We start from the raw sequence: 13467 nt of genomic DNA on the forward strand, positions 1-13467 counted from the left end.
CGATTGATTTCAATGGGGCTTACTCCCAGGTAAGCTTGCGATCGTAGCATCTGGCTCCAGATGTGTCACTTACGCAAGTCGCCGATGCTGCAGACTGGAAAACCTAAGAAAACCCCCCGCCCCGCCCCACCCAATTTCAAATCGAATATATATACTTTTTCTAGCAAGTATGAGTTTGGGAACGACAAACGGTGATGTTGGATGAGGGGAGAGCTGTGGATTGGGGGAACCTGACTAAAAACAGCCCTTGTACCGACCCGAGTTCAGAAGTCCTTTCTTTCCTGGGTCAGGTGGAATTGGATCGGTGCTTTCTCGAGAAGGGATCGTTTGGGCTGTTGCAGAGGCTTCTGAGGGGGGCGGTGGCCGGGACCGAAGACTGAAGATGACCCCTGCGGTCCGCATCCTGAATAGGAAGCAAAGGGCGAAACAAAAAGCGGAGAGCAATAAATTCAAGCCAAGGACTAATCCGTCTAACCTCTGGCCTGCCGGCTTCGGGGTGACAACCGGTTGAAATATACCCTTCCTGACCCGCCCGCCGGCCGCCAGGGCACTGGTCGGAGGCGTCCAAGGGGAAAGGTAGAAGCTCCCTTCTGCTCTGGTGGGGCAGCCTCGCCACGCCAAGCCTCGGACGGAAAGCAACCCACAGCTGGTCGATGGCGAGAAAAAAAACATTTCTTTCTATAACCGCATGTACATCCAAGTTATACCTCGTCTCCCAACCCCTGGAAAGGATGGCACGTTGGCTTTATTTTATTTTTATTATATTTATTTTGTTCCGTTCCTGTGGCTCAGTTGTCTGGAAGCTTCTTTTAGTTACCATAACTTGTCTCCCCCACCCCCCAAAAAGGGAAGGAGACACGTTTGCTTTGATTTTTGTCTATCTCCTTTCCCCCCAGTCCCTAAAAAGGCAGGCTGAAATCGATCTAACGTGCCCACTGAAGCAAGCCACGCCATGAAAGGCTGGGTTTTTAAAAAAATAAATGGGTAAAAGGAGCCTTGGAAGCAAATGGGATGGAAAATTAAATGAAATTAAATAGCTTGAACGGCTTTATTGTCCCTTATTAAAAGGACACATTAATTACATGCTTCTAACTTTATTCCGAGACAATGTTGAGAGTCAAAACATTCCACTAGTCCCTTTTGAGACACTTCAACTGGGCCGCTGGAAAGACCAGTTAAAAGGGGGAAACCACTTTTGCCCAGCGACCAAAAGAGATTTTTAACTCCCCCCTCCTCCTTAGCCCTCTCCCTCCCTCCCTCCCTCCCTCCTTCTCTCTCTCTCTATGAACTGCCAACGCCCCCGAGGGAAGGCTTTGGCTCAGGACTGGCTCTCTCTTGGCTTGAACAGGTTGCCCCATAATGAGGCATGAATGTTAAGGAACAACAGGCGTCCAAAGAGGCACAGTTGCGCCTAGCAATGTCCCACCAGGGAGCTCCATTCAAACCATCAAACCGCTCCAGCACTGAGAAGGTTCAACATTACATTCAAACCAGCATGAATGCCTGTATACAGGGCCAGCTCCATTATGCTGTGGGGAAAGAAACACAGTGGATGCTTGAACAAAACAAAACAAAACAAAAAAAGTTGGGGGAACGAAAGAAAGAGAAAGAAATGCTGCAAGTTCATTCAGTGGCCCAGATTCTCCCAGTGCAAACGGAGCGGCCTATTTTCTCTCCCCAAGGCAGGACCTCGTTCCTGCTCAAAGAAAGGTGTGTTTCAGCCAAAATCAGCTCCCTGGAATCTTGCAGCATCTTCGTCTTTCCAGTCCATTTATTCCCTGCACCCGCTCATTCTCCTCCCCACAATCCGAGTAAAGTCAATCGGATTGTTATGGCCGGTGAGAATAAATGATGTAAGGGCTAAAGAGCATTCCGCATGGCATCTGATCGGAGTCAATTTACAAGTCAATTTACAATTTACACACACACAAAATAGCCACCACTTTTTACCAGAGTAAATTCAGTTAACCCCTAATCAGTTTATCCACTGCAAGTTTATGTGTATTCCCTTCTAAGCCGGCATTTTCATACACAAGATCAGCCTTGACATGATTCTTTCAGGACAGAATCCACTCAATGCCAGATTTTATTTTAGAATCAAAAATAAGTTTCTGTTCCTCATGGCTGTGTAAATCAAATATATATTGCTTTTAGTGGGGAAGGGCCTTGAGAGAATATAGCTACCCACCCCTGGGTTAAAAGAGAGACAGAGAGAACTCTCTCCCAGGATAGCAACCGTGTAATTTGCTTTTGACTAGCGACACTTGACTCTTCGTAAACAGTCTGAGGATTGTTGCCTTGAATTATATTCTTAAATAGAGGTAAGATGAAAAGAAGCTTTCACTGGGACAAATATTTAGTGGAGACCGTTTAAAGCCTATAAAGCTTTCAATAGCTTTTTTCTTTCTTTTTGTCCTATCTCTTCTTACAGTTGTGAATTTTTAAAAATGAGATCATGCTGGGTTTGAAGCCTACATGAATACTAGGCTCTCTGTTATCTCACTTGCGGCAGCAGGGGCCCCCTGAAAACAAGTTTTAAGACAATTTTGTTTGTTTTGTTTTATTACATTTCTATCCTACCTTTCCTCCAAGGAACTCAAGGTGACATACATAGTTCTTCCACCTCTACTTTTTATCATCACAACAACCCTGTGAGGTAGGTTAGGCTCAGAGACAGTGACTGGCCTAAATGAGTTTCATAGCTGTGTTGGGATTTGAATTCTCATCTTCAAGGTCCTAGTCTGTCTGACCTAGTCTGTCTAACCACTACGCCACCCAGTAATTCATTTAAACCTCCCTAATGCTAAGGCTTAGGCCACAGAGAGGAAAGCCCAAGAGTCGTGCCATCTGACCTTGTAAACATATTCTGTTTCAGATATAGTAGGTGTGCTTTAAGTTAAGGGCAGGGGCTGAGTGGAGAAGCAGAGGCTTAGGGTCAAATATGCCCCTTCATATCTATCTGACCCCTGGGCCCTTCCCAGGCCACACCCCTCATAGGCCCCCGCCCTACTCTATGCCCTCCCTAGGGAAAGTCTGTAGCTCAGTGATAGAGCATCTACTTTGCATTCAGAAGGTCCTGTGTTCAATTCCCAGCCACTCCAGGTAGGCCTGGGAATGTGCCTTATCTGAAACCTGAGAGCCCTTGCCAGAGAGGTGGAACAATGGTCTGACACTGTACAGTGGTACCTTGGATTAAGAACTTAATTCGTTCTGGAGGTCTGTTCTTAACCTGAAGCACCACTTTAGCTAATGGGGCTTCCTGCTGCTGCTGCACCGCCGCAGCACGATTTCTGTTCTCATCCTGAAGCAAAGTTCTTAACCTGCGGTAATATTTCTGGGTTAGCGGAGTCTGTAACCTGAAGCGTATGTAACCTGAAGTGTATGTAATCTGAGGTACCACTGTATAAGGCTGTTCCCTATGTTCCCTATTGTCTGGTTGAAAGGTGACCTTCCAACTAACAGAAGGCCTCTTGCTTGCCTAGATGAAGGATAGAGAGATGTACGGGTGGGTGTTGAAACATCTGCCCTAGTTTGCCTCTGGCCCTGTCCACCACTGACATGTGTCCCTCAGAATCTTGCCCACTGTGAATATGGTGAATATGGTCCTCTTGCTCAAAAACTTTCCCTACCCCTGGCTATAGGGCATGCATTCTGTGGCTAACATCTTGAATAGAGGAGGTGCCCAGGTCTCCCTGAAATCCCTGCCCTCAGAGATATAGAAGAGGACTGTGGCTAATCAGTGTCAAGAGACATGCACTCTGTGTATGCTTAGGAGCGCTCTTGTTTATTTGCATGCCCCAAGGCTGATCTGGACATGAAGCAGAGCAGAGGAGTCTGGGAGTGGTAGAATGGAGGGAGCCATATCATCCTGCAGGTGAGGGACTCACCTCTTTGGGGGCTCCTGTATGTCAAAACAAAACGCTATGCAAGCAGAAAATTACTAAGCTCGCCCTAGCACTACTCTTCCTGATAACACTGGGGTTGTTGGGTTTTTGCTCTGTTTTAGGGGGTGGATTCCACAGTGTCATCTACACACACACCTGCAGCCTTAAGTGTTACAGGTCACTTGGCCACCTCAGGATTCCACGGGCGGCTCTGAGCTCCAGTGGCGCCGTCAAAGGGCGACTTTAGCGGAGATGTCCAGGGCCTCACTTCGCATAAGGGAGCCCAAAAAGCAACAGGGCTGGCTTCCCAAATTCTGAAGTCAGCAAAGTAACACACGTTGCCAAGATCTGCCATTCATTTCAAAGACATGTGTTTTTTTTGGAGGATGGGGGGAAGTGTTTCCTAAATCCTGGAAGTGTCATTCTGGACTCTGCCTGCACCCAGCCCACCCTCCAGCTTCACTGCTGCCCCTCTGCTCTGCCCGAGAAGAAGCCGACAAATCCAATTAAGCCCCGCTTTGTTAACAGTGCTTCTCTCTCCTTTCGAGTTGGTGGCTTCCTTTCATTTACAGTACTCCTAATTCATTCATTTATTTATTTTACAAAACGAGAAAAGAGGCCCGAGAATCGAGATCTTGTTGCACGGAAGAAAAAAGAAAAAAAGGCAGCCGATTGTGTAAAGCGACCAGGTCTCGCTTGGTGGCTGGGCGAGGGGAGGCGAACCTCCGAGGCCCCCAACCAGCTGTGCGGGGCAGACAAGATGCGGGTGGGATATTGGAGCAGCTTTTGAATAGTAATTAGGCTTCTATGGGAACCCCGGCAGATGACACGATCGCGGCCTGGGCTGTCGAGAGCCCTGCCTTGGCAACTCCCAGAGAGACAGAATGAGAAAGAGAGAGTCATAGTCTCAATGCGCTTTGGGGGCCTGTGGAAAACGCCATGATTATTTTTTTAAAATAAAATATCTCCCTTGGTTCCAGCCCGCCTCGCCCCCCCCCTCTGTGAAATGGACGCGCTCAAGGCTGGGTCGCCCCGCTGGAATGCCTGGAGGGAGGCGAGCGTATTTCAAGGCGCGCACAATCAACCACTTTCAAAAGGGGGGAAAGGCCTATCCTGGCTTATTCAAAGTCTGTGGAAAAAGTTGCCTTTTTTTCTCGTCCGTCCTCCTCCTCCCTTCGCCCCCGCCCCCCTCAGCCTACTTATCTCCCGGCTCTTTCGGTTGACAGGGTGCAAAGAAAAGTCACCCGACTTGTGGCTGAATCGCAATGTTTCGGTGTACCTTATAAATTCATACCTTTTCTCCCGCCCTCGCCTTCCAATTGAGCGCAGGCCTCAATTCGATTTTCCTTGCTGTTGGGCACATTTAGCGGCGCCTCTATGGGCGAAGTTCATTTCTAGGCAAATGTATTCAAGAGCTGAGGGGGATGAATAGGACCGTGTGTCAGCCGCCCCTAATTGGGATTAAAGCACTTCGGGCCATATGCGGAGAGTGACAGAAATTCTCAGGTTCCATTGTGCTCGGCCTTCCACCCGCCTGGACGCTCCTCCTGGAGAGAGAGAGGGCGCTGCTTCGGCGGGGCTGGCCCAGAGGAGCGGAGGGCATGAAAGAGACGGGCCCTGCCAAGATGGAGAAGAAGATACAGGCTTCTCTCTCCACTGTGGAACTTGCCACACCAGCAAATGTTCCTGACAGCTTCTGAGAAGAAAGGGGGGGGGGGGGGGAGAGAGAAAGATTATTTTAAAAATAGCAGACACCAAATTAGGTGACCTAATTAGGCCCTGATGGGATGGTGGCCAAAATAATGTCACCAAAATCCTTCTTCAAAACAGCCATAATTACTGTTGCAGAAGGGGTGGTGGGTAATAAGCATGGTGAGAAAAAGGCTTTAGCTCTGTGGGATAGCACCTGCTTGGCATGCAGAAGGTCCCAGGTTCAGTCCCCAGCATCTCCAGGTAGAGCTGGGAGAAGCCCCTGTCTGAAATCCTGGACAGCTGCTGCCAGTCCGTGTAGTCAGTACTGAACTGGATTGAACCTGTGATATGAGTCATAGAATCATAGAATTGTAAAGGTGGAAGCTTTAAGACCACAAAATGTATGATGCAGTGAGAGTTGCCTGAAAACAGGCCATGCATGAAACTAGGTGTTTATAAAAGTTTAAGACAGCACATCATACATTGGATGTGTGTCCAAAGAAAATAAAAGGCTTTAACTAAAGGAAATAGCAGACAAACAGAAGCAGCAGCAGCACAAAATGAAGTTTGAACATGTGACATATTTCTCTGAAAATCATTTATGGTGGCTCAGTCTATGTGTTATTTCAAGTCCAGCACCATTATTCTGCAAACACCACAGCACTCTGATGCTTGTATTGCTGTTTACAGAAACACAGAATTCAATCCCTGTGATTACATATTGTAACATAAATTGTCTAATGAGAGAAAAGCATCTTCTGGTAAGTTTTTTAAAATTCATATTAAAATATAATAATAATAACAACCTCTGCATTAGATACCACATTTTGATAGGAGCAGGATGATTCTCATGTCTTCCCATTGTGGATCTCTTCAACATTCATAGTGGCAGATGTCATTCTTGTCATTGACCACAAAGGTAATGCAAAATGTTTTGGTTCAAGCCCAAAGACCTTGCAGTCTCCCTACAGGGTTAACCCCCAAGCCCTGTGATTTCATTTTCTGTATGCTTGTGGGTGGAATGGCTGTCAGGAAAGAGGTCAGAGTTTGGTGGCAGCCAGTTTTCAATGGCACGCCAGTAAATTCTGTGTCAAAATGCTTCTTCAGTGAACTCTGCTTGCTGGAGCATTTGCTTCCAGTCTCTGGGTTTTATCCATCTTGGAGAGGGAGCTAGTGCAGCTGTGGGTGGAGAGATAATAGCTGCATGGCCACTGAACCAAACATGCTGCCAGAAGGGGCTAGGATGGTGCACACATGCTTCTTGGGTCAGAAGCTGATAGACTTGTTCCTGCAATAAGGGAATTTCAGCCATGTAAACATCAAGAGTTCTAAATCAAAGCTTGCTCCCTGAACTTGAGCCTGCCACACTGACTGCTTCACCCTTTGTGTTTTTTAGATGTTTATACCTAAGGTAATTTTAACTGTACATATAAAAATGCCAAAGCAAAGTACAGGTGTCGGAAACATGAACATCATATCATATCAGGTGATGATTAAATATGAACATCATATTGCAGCTATTGAGGTCCTTGACTGAATGTGAACTGAGTAACAAACCCAGATAAATTCATAATTTTAATGGGATTTTCTTTTTACTTTTAAAAATAGCCCTAAAATTTAATAAAGGCTCCCAGGGCAGCTTACAGATTACTATAAACAAGGCATCCCTGTCATCAGCATTATTCTGTCTGTCTGTCTGTCTGTCTACCCAAAAGGAAAATGCTCATGGCTCCACTACTAGAAGTGGCTCATGGTGTGATTACACAAGAAAAGGGTCTTCTCAGTGGTAGCATCTAGACCTCTGGAACTCACTCCCTGGGAAAATATGGTTATCCTTCTCACTACTGGCCTCACTACTGGCCAGATAAAAACTTCCTTATTCACCTGGTCAATGGGAAATTAAGTGTCCCAGGGTCCCACATGTCACACTAAGGGATATCACAAATCACAGTGCTAAGGAATCTGCACTGGCTGTTTATTAGCCACTCAATCAAGTTTCCTGAAAAACTATTTCCCCTTCCACTGCCAAGTAAGGGCATCCAGATTAGCAAATGGGGCTTATCTAGTTTTCCCAAGGCCTGATGTTTATTGGCTTGTGGTTACTTAGAGGTAGGCTTTTTCACTGGTTCTTGTCGTTGTCTTGTTCAGCTGTTTATGTGATAAAGGGGAGCCATATTGGGGGGAAGGCGTCCTCTTCTGTTTGTCCCCGTGTCAGTTTCAGTTTATCGGTTAGTTTTTTCTAGCAAGGCCGTTTCCCTTACAATTTGATACAATTGGCAGCACTATTGTGGAATGCCCTCCCTTCTGAAATATGAGAGGCTGCATGCATACTGTCATTCTGCTAGGTCTTGTTTAGGCAAGCATTTCCATGAACTTGAACTTCTTGATCCAACTGTATTAATTGCTTTCTAACTTTAATTGTCATACTTTTAATTGTCATAGTTTATTGTATATTTTAAATATGGGCATTTAATGGATTTATAGAATTATTTTGTGGAATTGTTTTAATTATGTATGGATTTTATACTTGCTTTTATGCTTGTAAGCCACTTAAAAGCCATTATAGCATATAAGCAACATATAAATTTAGTAATAATAATAAGCACAGTAGTTTATATTCAATTACAATAAACCAGAAATAAGTCTACTAAGGATAGATAAATCAGTTGACCACATTGTCTGGGGTTGGAGGGCATTGGAGTCCAATAATATCTGGAGGGCATCACATTGGCTATCCATGTTGTAAGGGTGCAGTGGTGTACTGGAGGAGGGATGGGCACATATGCCACTGATTACAAATATGATGACATCATCTCTTGAGGTGCTATTCACCAATCCTCTGCATGCCAAATGAACAAATTTTCCTCAGAGAGAAACCCACCAAATATGCTAAGCAGATGAAGAGGTAGGTTACATTAGCATGGAGGGCTAAGAGTCAAATTGGCAACTGGAAAAAACAAAAAGTCCCTCTATTATGGCCAACCAAAATGTCACAACACAGAAAGCAAGCTTCTGAGTCTAGCAGACAATATTGAGTTGAGATGGACTAAAATGGCCTTAGTCATTGGCAGCTTCCTATTTCCCTTTCCCCCTTACAACTCTTAAAGTTGCTGTTCTCCTTCAAATCTGCTCACTTTAGCACATCCTTTTCCCTCCCATGACTAGATCTATAACTTAGCCCACTCCTACCATAGTTTTGCCTCTAGATGTTTAGGTTCCTGCTGGCATAGGAAGGATAGAGATATTTGGGATTGGGCTTCACAATTCAAGTTTTCGGATGACAGAGGCATATACAGGGACCCCAATATGCATAAAATGGTGTCAGGCCCAATTATTGGGCCCCTCCATGCGTTCTTTTTATTGTATCCTCATGATGATTTGTGTTCATGATGGTATCAGTTTGGTTATACACACAATGCTGCTTTCAATGCTGTTTGCATCTGCAAAGGTTTTGAGTGGACATACTGCTTTCTCCAGTTAGTAAATATAATAAGAGCCTGTTGAATCAGGCCAATAGTTCATCTAGTCCAGCATACTGTTTTCAGGCCAACCAGACGCCTATTCGAAGCCCACAAGCCGAATCTCAACACAACAGCCACTGTTGGCTACTGAGATAGCAGAATGCTTGACTAGATGGGCCTTTGGCCTCATTTGATCCTGCAGGGCTTTCTTATGTTCTTCTTATGTTCACATCTGTTATGTCACCTGTGTGGTGGAGCAAAGGGGACATGCAGCTACTCCACTATGTAGAAGGTCCCAGGAACATCTCGATCAGTACTTGGACATTCTTCAAGCTTTCCAAAGTCCTGCTGAAAAACTGTCCAGTTCATAACCCATCTCATATGGGAACTACAACTGGATTTCCCCCAGTCACTGCCATGGGACCAGATAAAATTCAAATTTACATATTCATTACATCAAACTGCAAATTGCAACCACTGTGAAATCTTAAAAAAAAACATTTATACACATTTTCTTTATTTCTACTATATTCTGTTCAGGTTCTCTCTTCTTGCCTACTAAGTCCTCTCTGGTATGGAACATTCCTGCGTCAGTTTCTATTTCCTTTCACACTCTGTTGCGCTATTAGCTCAACTGAAGATGCTGGTCTAATTGCTTGCTTTGTGACTTCTATGAGGCTGCCATTATCTAGAAACCCTTTCTTGACCTTATTCCATGCCTCAAGCTCTCTTCTTTTAATCCTTCAACATGCACCTGCCCTGTTAGTCACTACTGACACTCACACATACCCCAACACCCTGTTCTGTTCCATAATGGCTGGCATAAGATGGCAAAAAGCACACTGCTGAAGCGATTCTTTGTATTTTCCAAATGAAGAACTGAAACTACTAAACCAGGGAGTGAAATGCTACCAGCACTATGTCAACACAAGATCATTCTGTAAAACATGAATATACTCATGAATCTAATTCATTTAAAAAGGATGAAAATGAGGGCAGTTGTAGAACATCTGCTTTGCATGCAGAAGGTCCCTAGTTCAATGCCTTACATCTTGAGGTGAGGTAAGACTGGGAATATATCTCCTGCCTGAAAAATCTGGAGCAGTGGCGTAGCGTGGGTTGTCAGCACCCAGGGCAAGGCAAGTAATTTGCGCCCCCTAACCCATGGATTTGCGCCCCCTAACCCTAACCCCCAGATGTTGCGCCCGGTGCGGCCGGGCCCCCCTGCACCCCCCACGCTATGCCACTGATCTGGAGAGCTATTACCAGTCAGTGTAGAGCAGGGATGTCCAACAGGATGATTGCGAACCTGAACCCCCTCCCCCCCCCCAAAAAAGGGGTAGATCACTGCCAGTTTTTTATTCTGTGAGTAGATCGCAGTTTCTTGGGAGCTGGACATCCCTGGTGTAGACAGTACTGAGCTAGATGGCTCAGTGGGTGGCTCAGTATAATGGAGCTTCCTGTGTTCCTGTATTCACAATCCACTCAAATAGAAACACTTTAAGCCCCAACAATTTCAATGAGAAAGTTGAAGACATGCATGCTTAAATATCTCCCACTGAAATAATTTCCATCAGACGTTGGCTATATCATGTCTTTAATAGTGAAAATGACTTTCACATCTGAGAAAAAATGTGTAAATAAATTATGGTATATAGCACAATATTTTGTTTTGTTTTTCAGTGGTTCCCTGAGATGCTAAGTATGTGAATTGTCCACTTATTGTTGTTAGCCGCCCTGAGCCCAGCTTCGGCTGGGGAGGGCGGGATATAAATAAAATTTATTATTATTATTAAATGTAGGAGATGGTTTGAGGTTTAAATCTGTAGATTAAAATTTAAACCTCCCACAAATATGTAGGAGAAATACAAAAAGTAAGGGGACTGTGAAGTATTTTAGCAGAGTAAAACACATACATTTTACAGCTTACTAAAGCTTAGGAATTAAGCAAATACACATATTTACCCCTTTTCTGGTTTGCTGATTTCCCCCTCTTCATCCCCATTGCAGAAACTGACCCACACATTTTTTGTAAGATAAACATAAAATTTTTATTTAAATTTCAATGCAGGCAGCAAATTCAAGTAAGAAAACCTCTCGGCTTTAAAATATAAATTTGGCTTCAAAATAGGCTGCATGTGTTTGGATCCCTCAGACACAAGTCTGAAAAAGTTTGGAAGCATGGTGGAAAAAACCGAGATGGAAGGTAGTGTAAAGGATCTCGTTTGTTACAGACTTCCGGCCCAGAGGTGGCCGAGGAAGTGGCCACACACAGAGGGTCCTCTCTAGGAAGTTTAGGAGCTTTCTGTGTACCAGCCCTGTGCTTGTCTGGCAAAACTCGCATTTGTGATTTGGCTGCAAACCCCACTTTTTTGCTTTTTATTGTAATGCTTTTTATTGTAATGCTTCTTTTTGTTGTAGTAGATTGTACGCCCTTTGGGGTAGAATTCTTATTTTGATTGTGTACAGCCGTCTTGTGCATTGATGGTGCTATATAAATAAATGTTAACAATGAGGCCAGCACTTATGTAGGTAGTGGGTACAAGTGAAGAATCTGTCTTCAGGGGCTTCGTTTCGGAAGCCCTTTATTCCCATTACAACCATTCCTCCTTGTATGCTTCTGGCCAACTTAATGATTCTACACACACGAGTAAACTGTATAACCACCAGATGGTTCATAAATCCCACTGATTAATCCCAGTGGGATTTTCTTCAGAGTCAACCTACATAGGATTGCGCTGACAGCGTTGGCGGGTATAACTCCACAAAGTGCTCTGAAAATCGAATCGAAATATTGTATTTTACTATGGTGCGCTTGAATCGTGACTTCTCCTCCTTGGACCTTAACGGCGATTTGTCTTGCCTCCCTCCTTCCCACTCCGCCTGTGAAAAGGAGCCTCTCTCTGCCTCTTCTTCCCATCAAAGCCCGAGGAAGAAGAAGCAGCGCTGGCTGAGAGAAAGTCAGACGGATCACGATCTGACCTCCCCCCGCCCCCATTCGCTGCGAATTCGCCTCGGTTGCTTTACAAGAGAGCAGCCTCTTCGCGTGGAAGGAAAGGAGGAGGAGGGAGGGAGCGAGATGGTAGCTGCTGCTGGAACGACGATGCGAAAGCACCAGGGAGAGGGGAGGCCTGCTCGGCTGCTGGCTGGCTGGTAATCATCTAAATGGAGAACGAGGCCGGCTTTGCCAGGAAGGAGGAGGAGGCGGAGGAGGAGAGGGTTTTGCGCGAGAGGCGCACTTTCTTTATTTTAATGAGGGCGCATAATGCTGTAAACTGGGTTTGCATCCTCTTCTGTCTGGCCAGATATCTGCCGAGAACAAATCCAAGTTTTGCACACACGGACACAGCCAGTCAGAAACTGTTCCTTACACTTAGTTAAACATTCCCTCCTGGTTAAACAGTTTAGGGAGGAGAGGAGAGAAGGACGGTGTGGATTTGAAAACAAAAAACAAAAACCCTCTTTTCCGTATGATGATCTGAAATGAATGATGTTGACAAACGGAAGCCTCCTCTGAATCCTGCCTTTTTAAAAGGGACTTGATATAGCTGGGCTAGCCATGGAGGGAGGGAGGGAGAGAGAGAGAGAGAGAGAGAGAGAGAGAGAGAGAGAGAGAGAGAGAGAAGACGAGCCAATCGCTGCAGCTTGTTGACTGATGGGCCGCTTTAGCGCTGCTGCTTAAGATTCCTGCGCACGCTTATTGTTTTATTATTATTTATTAAATTTCTAAACCGCTCTTCATCTGAAAATTACAGAATTACAGGGCGGTTTAGAATATATCCGAGAGTGAGTGCCACTGAACTTAATAGGACTTATTTCAGAGCATTGCGCTGCTAATTTATTTTAAGGGTTCAGCAAACTATGGTGGGTAAGGCTATCAGTGGCTGGCTGTGTCAGACGTTCAGATAATATCGGTCACTGGGGGACAACAGCGGGAGACGGCCGCTGCTTGCGGGTTTCCCACAGGTATCTGGGATCCAGGATGTTGAACTCGATGTACCTTTTTAAGGTTTAGCATCACGCTATTCCACACGAATGCACATTAAAAAAAATCTGACTCGAATACAAAGAAGGCGATTAGAAATATTTTGTACTGATTATGAACACGGAGTGGATAGTTTTTTGCTTCTATTTAATGTTACTTCCCATAATTTAGTAACACGGTGACTGATAATCGGCTGCTCTTTCATAGCTCCCTGAGAAGTACGCTTCCTTCGTTTTAGACTTCCCGGCTTTGGATAACGCCGTGCAATTCTGGGCTGCAATAGGATTCGCCTCTCTCTTAGCAGTTGCTTGCTTTTCGTGAGACTTTCTAAAATGAAAACCACACATCTTTCCACTTGCCACCAGTCGTAGTTACCTGGATCTTCCTTTCCCCCCTATGGGGACAACATTTGCTGCCTCCAGTCTGTAGGGACCTCACCTGTTCT

This window comes from Podarcis cretensis (genome assembly GCF_951804945.1).
Source record: "Podarcis cretensis genome assembly, chromosome: 3".
Classification (NCBI taxonomy): Eukaryota; Metazoa; Chordata; class Lepidosauria; order Squamata; family Lacertidae; genus Podarcis; species Podarcis cretensis.